Raw genomic sequence first — 8,230 nt, 5'->3', positions numbered from 1 at the left:
CATATACTTCAGGTTACCGACACTTCAGGTTACAGACTCCGCTAACCCAGAAATAGTACCTCGGGTTAAGAACTTTGCTTCAGGATGAGAACAGAAATCGCACGGTGGCGGCGGCAGTGGGAGGCCCCCTTAGCTAAAGTGGTGCTTCAGGTTAAGAACAGTTTCAGGTTAAGAACAGACCTCCAGAACGAATTAAGTTGTTAACCCGAGGTGCCACTGTATACATGTTTTTGTGTATACATGGAACTCTTGGAACTGCACCCCCACCTAAGATGAGACTGTATCTTGGTTCTCAATAAACTGCAGCATAGATATATGTAGGATGTAACATCACTGAAGCAGTCAAATACAACATTTCCTGTTTGCCCAGAGTGGACACGCAGGGGAATGTTGCTCCAGCCAGGAGGACTTCCTGTCACACCTGGTCGGGAGCATCCTCCCCTTGCATGTGACCAGGTAGATGGGCGTGGCTCTGCCAACCCTATCAAGGGGCCAGTTATACAGCCATCTTCTTCTGCTTCTTGATTTTCTTGATGGTCTTATGCTGCTCTCTTGATGCCTTCTCTCCCTTTTGCCTTTTGCTGTCTGCTGGCTCTCAGCCAGAAGCACACGGGCTCATCCCTCGCAGAGGATGAACCCACCTTCAGGACCATACTGTGAACGGAATGTAAGTAAACTTTACCATTACTTTTAAAAGAAAACTGTTTTTAAAAGGAAACTAAAGGGGATTTACCAGGAACAATCCAATCTGGACAAGCCAGACTGAATTGCTTAACTCAAATGATTCTCACGAATCCATCAACTAGCTTCCTGCAATGTACAAGGAAATCTGCCCTGCTCCATGACTCACTAGCGTGAAGGAAGAAGAATAATATTTAATCAATATATCCTCTCCTACTATCTTCAACCTTCCCACAATATGGACTGTGGCTAATGTCATGTGTAAACAGCTTCAAACACCAGCAGTGGAAGCACACTGCTGTCAGAGTAACTACTAATGTGTGTGCAGGCTAAGCCTTTGTTACCCACTGATCTGGCTTGTTTATTGTATAATTGTCTCTAGAAATGGCAACAAGGCCTGCTGTCAGGTTCAGCCCAGTGTCCTGTGAGGTTGGTGCTCAGGTCTTCTCAGATCTGCATCTTTTCTGCCCCACAGTTGGTAGCCTGCTATCAAGGTGAGTGTGCCATTTCCATGACCTCCATGGACCTTGAGTACTACAAAGAGCTCCTCCGTCTGTCACCTGCCACCCTCTTCCCTTTCAAGGTCACCTTCCATTCAACAAGGAGATCCCTTCTGCTGGCATCCATTGTTCTCGGGGGACAATGGAGGAGTGCGCCTTTGGGGGCGAAGCCAAACCGTTGGAGAGTACCCTCCACAAACAGAGAGACCAATTTTCCTTTTGCAGCCCCGTCTTCTGGCTGGGCTCCTCTCTTCTTGTTAAGAGCTCAGGTGGTTCTGGGCTCCCGCAGCATCTCCCTGCCAATCTCCATAACGAACACCTGCTTGGCACAGAGTGCTGTTCTTCACTTAGCCCACCAGCTGGCCTGCTCCAGGCCCAAGCCTTTAGAGGAGGCCAAGAGCATCTTTGCACTCACTCCACAGAGTCTGATGGGCACTAGGCTACTGGGAGAACCTTTCCGTGCTAACTTTCCATCTGTCCTGCCTTTCCATGTCCAAAATCCCAGGTCACAGCTTGCCTGGTGGATTTGGGATTTAGCTTCTCTCTTCTCAGCCCCATGCATCTGCTTTCACTGCACTATGCCAGGTTGTTAATATTTTGAAAAGACGGATCGGTTTGTAATTAAACTCCTTGCAAAGAAAACAAGAATACTCCTGCTGACACAAGACAGGTTCCCAGTCACTTACCCACATGCACACAAAACAAAATGCCACACAATTTTGCACAGAATTATTAATATCAGGGACTACAGAACTCAAGCCAAGAGTCTCGGGGTCCCAAGCTTGGCAAACTACTTGGGACCGCGCATGCTGAAGCCTTCAGCTGCATGTGTGCATAGGTTGCACAACATCAGCTGCTGAGAGATGACCTGGTGGGATGAGACCAGGCCTGGTATGACTAATAGGAGCCTAGCCTTCCCAGTCAGCAGGCAGAAGAGCAGTCCTTCCTCTTGCAGAAGGCAGGACCAGCGGGGAATATCTCAGTACTATATCCCTCGGATGATGGGAACTTGTTTTATTCATACCTAATGAAACTCAAGATTACAAGTGTCATAAGAAATGGAGCAAGAATGTTGGCACTATTGTGAGCAACAAGGAGTCAAGTCCACCCTTCTTTGAATGGGCTGTGCCCAGTGACGTAGCATGGAGGGGTCCAAAGGGGCAGTAGTCCCGGGCGCAAAATTGTTAGGGGCGCAAAATTTCAGCACAGGTGCTGCTTCAATACAGTTGGGAGCTTCCATCGCTGGGCTCTGTAGAAAACAGCTTCTCCATATGAACAGGAAGTGACCTCTCCAGACAACGGAACAACTCTTTTTTTCCTTATCTCTGTGGCTGCCATCTCCTGGGTGACATGGATGCCATTAGGAAGTGCTCTGTCCGTTCCCTCCCTCCCCCTCCACGCGGTCCTGGGCACTGGCAACCCATGTTACGCCACTGGCTGTGCCTGCCTTGATTCTGTTCACAAACTCTCTCTTACCACTTACTACTGAGAAGGTGCTGGCAATATTACTGTGCAGGCCCCCAAGACAAGTCACCTTCCCACTTGTGGACGGCAGTCCTCAGATATTTTAAGGGCTGTCACGTGCAGAAGATTGAGTTGACTTGTTCTGTGTTGGTCCCAGGGACAAGACTAGAACCAATAGCAGGAATGCCAGGGAAGCAGATTTCATCTAAGTATTAGGAGAAACTTCCTAACAGTAAGAACTCTCTGATAGTGGAGCAGGATGTCTCAGGAAGTAGTGGGCTCTTAAAACAGAGGCTGGGCAATAATTTCTTAGGGATGCTGTTGTTGCAGATATTGCACTGAGGTTGGAGTAATCTTATTTGTCGACTCACAAGTAAATCCCACAGAGGTCAATGGGGCTTACTCCCAGGTAAGTGTGGGTAAGATTGCAGCTTTAATATTCATAATTGCACAACACTAAAACAATACAAAAAAAATTCCTTCCAGTAGCACCTTAAAGACCAACTAAGTTAGTTCTTGGTATGAGCTTTCGTGTGCATGCACACTTCTTCAGATGCACACGAAAGCTCATACCAAGAACTAACTTAGTTGGTCTTTAAGGTGCTACTGGAAGGAATTTTTTTTGTTTTGACTATGGCAGACCAACACGGCTACCTATCTGTAACTGGAACTAAAACAATACTTTGTTTATTTGTATGTCACCTTTGCACATGCCTCAAGTCAAGGGAATGTATAGAATGCAATTAAAACAAAAAAAGGATACTCTAGTTCGTTCTTTCCCAGAAAAGCAGTCTTTAATATATTGCTAAGGGGCCATGAATTCAGTTCAAGATATAATATGTGCACTCTTTAATATATTTGTAGGAACATTCAGACATCATTTTAAATAACTGTTCTAAGTAATATGATGAAATTAAAAAATGAATGTTTAAAACTCTGGTTTTAATCCCCCCCCCAATGTATTAAATATTTATTCATTCTGCAATGAACACCAGCAAAGCTACATTAATCATTTCGCAGATATCCTATATCAGAAAAATTTATTGGAAGTGATAGTGGGTGGGTATTTAAACAGGCAAGTGAGAAGAACAGAGCTGTGGGCCTGGTTACACCCTGGGCGAAGTTCCTTCACTTCCTTGTTCCTTTGTTGTATTTTCCCCTCGCAGTCCACATGTATAGCTGACTTTATGAAGTATGTCCTTCTTCCCAAATGCAATATAAGAACACACACACCCCCAAATACCAAAAGGGTCTTTAAAGGCCAAATTATAATTATTCCAATTAAAGCAATTTCCTCTGACTAAACTAATATTCCTGTTTCTGCCTTACTGTCCCCAAAGAGTTTTGTAACTGTTGTTCGACTTTGTTTACAGATAATTGGAAAGCAAAACTCGCTAAATTTGGGACAGCAATTAGAACGCCAATGCAGTGAACAACAACCAAGGAGTGCTTATTTCTGCTATTCATGTCATGTGAGAAACATATACGAGTGGCCTAGTGACATTCTTGCCAAGTACTAGCAAAAAACGGAGCTGGAGAGATGCTCATAATTCTTCTTCTCCAAAGACTTTCTGTTCTCATGTAATGGCTCCCGAAAGATTCTCTTTTCCTCCATATTAATTATGTTAAACTTCAGAAATTGAATTGGAGAGAGGGTGTCTTTTTCAGAATGTTGCTTTGTGTGACATGCCTGAAAATTGCATCCTGTCAGTGGCTCCCAGCTGGTTGCCCAGGAAATTATAAAGGCAAGGAAAAGTTTCTTACCCTCCTTTTTTATTTCAAACTTTACAGAGAGAGGCTCTAGAACCCAGCCTCTTGGCGTTGTCCCGAGTGAATCTCCACCCCTCTTTTCTCCCTCTTCCTCCTCCCTGGAAGGGTCCTCCTGTACCCAGCCCCAGACATCAGCCCCCCCTCCAGGGTCCTCCTCTCCTCTGCCCAGTCCCTGACACAGCCAGGCTTGGAAGCAGAAGACTCCTTGGGCTCTGGACCAGTCAGGCTACCCTCCCCACCCCACCCAGTCTTAAGTTGAGCTCTGCACATTTTCACATCAGCTTGCGATGTGGTTTATAAAAAAAACCCAAAAACTCCTGAAAATTCGCAAGCATTTTAGTACAAATTTGTCCTAATAAACACACATTTACGTATGCAATTTTGCTCAATATACACTTTTTTTGCAAAGTGATTCTTGCTGATATAATGTATTCTGTGTGTGATTTTCGCTGGTCCAGTTTTGTACGCATTAGCCGGTTGGGGAATTGAACTGCAAAATTCAAAGAGTGAATTTGAAAGGATCGTTGTGTTTCAGTTCGCATTTTGTTCTGTAAAGTGTGGATTAGGGAAGTTTGCCTTGAAGTGTGAATTGAACGTATCCCTCATCCATAGCTGGCCAGCTGGCGCAACCAGCATCAGTACTGGTGTTGAAGGGAAGAGTTACCACACTATCACCCAGGGAAATGTGGTAACATAACAGTACCTCCTTTTATGTGGATAAAATATGTACTAGGACTTGTGCTAAGTGAAGGAAATTTACATGGGTTTAGCCAGCTCTTTTTTCTTCTTCTTACCTCACCCACTATCACTTCCAATAAATTCTTCTGATATAGCAGCTGCTTTGAAGACTTCTTGGACCCCACTGAATACAGTGGTACCTCTGGTTAAGAACTTAATTCGTTCTGGAGGTCCATTCTTAACCTGAAACTGTTCTTAACCTGAAGCAGCACTTCAGCTAATGGGGCCTCCCGCCGCTGCTGCGCCACCAGAGCACGATTTCTGTTCTCATCCTGAAGCAAAGTTCTTAACCCGAGGTACTATTTCTGGGTGAGCGGAGTCTGTAACCTGAAGCGTCTGTAACCCGAGGTACCACTGTACTAGTAAAGGTAAACATAAAGGACCCCTGGACAGTTAAGTCCAGTCGAAGGCAACTATGGGGTTGCAGTGCTCCTCTCGCTTTCAGGCCAAGGGAGCCGGCATTTGTCCACAGACAGCTTTTTGGGTCATGTGGGCAGCATGACTAAACTGCTTCTGGTGAAATGGGACACTGTGACGGAAACCAGAACACACAGAAACACTGTTTACCTTCCCGCCACAGCGATATCTATTTATCTACTTGCACTGGTGTGCTTTCAAATTGCTAGGTTGGCAGAAGCTGGGACAGAGCAATGGGAGCTCACCCTGTCGCGGGGATTCGAACCACCAACATTCCAATCAGCAAGCCCAAGAGGCTCAGTGGTTTAGACCACAGCGTCACCCGTGTCCCTAGTAGTAGGGTCCCCAGCCAGCAAATGAATAAATAGTTTTATTTCTCTTCCCCTACCCTCACTCACTAAAAACCTCCCAATTGTGGGGTGCTTTTCTGACAAAGGATGCCTCCTCCCCATCCAGGAATCCATAGGGAGAGACCCTTTATCAGTGCTGCAGGACTGCAGCCAACTTCAGCCTTTCATGCAACATTAAACTCCCCCTCCGAAGGTTCATCCAGCTGTGTCCAGTTGTGTTTACTAACCTCAATTAATTCCAGGGCCTTGATTTTTGATCCATTGTACCCTTCGCACCCCTGAGTGGCAGCCCTGCCCTGTGCTTGTGAGCATATACGAGACACATTCTCAAAACTAGTGGGGCCATAGTGATGGTGGGGTTATTTTTATAAGAGCAGGGTAAGACCACAGCAACGGCCATGGGGAATGTTCATAGCCATGCCAGCCTGAATCATTACCCTTTTGTCACTCTGAGAATTATGTTTGCCCGTCTTGCCCCTGCAATCACCCAAAGGCCACGCTGCATGTGTTAGTTACCAGGAGGCTCAAGGGAACTCGGCTGCATCTCTTGACACCTCGGCTTCCCTCATCTCTCCTGAAGCATCTTTTGCCTCATCAACACAATTCAGTCTAATAAATACAATCGTTAAGGGCATGGGAGATGCACTCTCTGAAACTCCTGCTTTCGCTGAGCCTCAGGTGCCGAGCCCAGTGAACTAGTTACAAATGCCAAATCCTTTTAGAATGTCAGGCGCTGAATTTATATCCTACAGCAAATTTATGACATAGTCAGGAGTAGGGCATGTTAATATTATTGAAGCATGCAGGTTTACTTCGCTCATGAAACTCGACTTGATGGCTGTTCTGTGCCCCATATTAAATCAGTGGATTGTCCTAAACTAGTGTCTAGGAGCCGGTGTGCGGAATGCTGTTCATCACATAAAACACTCTGCCTTTGAAGGTGAGTCTGATGAATTTAGAAAGCAAAAAGCAAAGCATCCCTAATATGAGGTATGGTCTTACAGTGGAGGAGAAAGAGGGGTGGCGTATTAAGTATTTGTCTGGGGGCAGGTGGAGTTTGAAAAGGCAACCCCCACTGGCCATATGGAAATGAGCTATCAGTACAATCCAAACCTCCAATATGCTGGAGATTTGCAAAGAAGAAGAAGAAGAAGAAGAAGAGGAGGAGGAAGAAGAAACAACCCTTCACAGTTTAAACCCGTCTGCTAGCCCAAGGACTACCTGGTGGGTAGACGTTACATCAGCAATCAGTCTGCCTGGCAGAAGGACCCCAAAGAGGACAGAGACAAGGGTTGGAACCAGAGATGCCAAGAGGATAATCAGCCTGGATAGCTCCATTGGTTGTGGTGCTGATAACGTCAAGGTTGCAGGTTTTATCCCCAGATGGGACAGCTGCATATTCCTTAATTACAGGGGTTAGACTAGATGATTCCCAGTGTCCCTTCCAACTCTACAATTCTATGATCCTAGGATTTCCTGGGGCTCATTCACTGAATATGGATTGGGCTCCCTGCATCCCCCCCAACCCCCACAATCTATTGACAAGAACTGCTGTTTATGTACATATATTAACTTAAGCCTAGCCTGCCATACTGGAAGTGCCATTTGTAGTAGGCCAGAACCCTTGAAAATGTCATGATCGCTACCTGAGAATGATGTGATAAGAAATGAATTCAAAATGCATTTTGTTGTAATGAGCAAATTAAATTGATTTGGATATGCAGAAGATATTAAAAATAAATTTAAGGAACTGCAGAAAGAGGGGAAAGGAAGTCAAGTTTTGAAATGTCAAAATGATTTTAAAATTCGTAAAATGGATAAACTTGAAAAGAATAATTTTTTAAAAAAGAATAGGGTGTTTCACTAGATGAGCATTTGGTATGATCCTTCTTATGCTGTTAATTCCAAGTGATCTTGCGTGCTATAACATCACCAAAAAGCCGCCACTTTCTAATTTCTACAAATATGTGATATTAGCTAAAAAAACCAGAGTCCCCACACAGAGCTACAGTTCCAAGTGTCCTTAAGAAACTAAGGATTATTTGGGGGAAGGTCGCATTACAGTGGTACCTCGGGTTAAGAACTTAATTCGTTCCGGAGGTCCGTTCTTAACCTGAAACTGTTCTTAACCTGAAGCACCACTTTAGCTAATGGGGCCTCCCGCCGCCACTGCGATTTCTGTTCTCATCCTGAAGCAAAGTTCTTAACCTGCAGCACTATTTCTGGGTTAGCAGAGTCTGTAACCTGAAGCGGATTTAACCTGAAGCGTCTGTAACCCGAGGTACCACTGTACTGTCAAAATGGAGGGCA

This window comes from Podarcis melisellensis (genome assembly GCF_964234715.1).
Source record: "Podarcis melisellensis genome assembly, chromosome: 17".
Taxonomy (NCBI): Eukaryota; Metazoa; Chordata; class Lepidosauria; order Squamata; family Lacertidae; genus Podarcis; species Podarcis melisellensis.
This window is presented reverse-complemented; position numbering follows the sequence as displayed.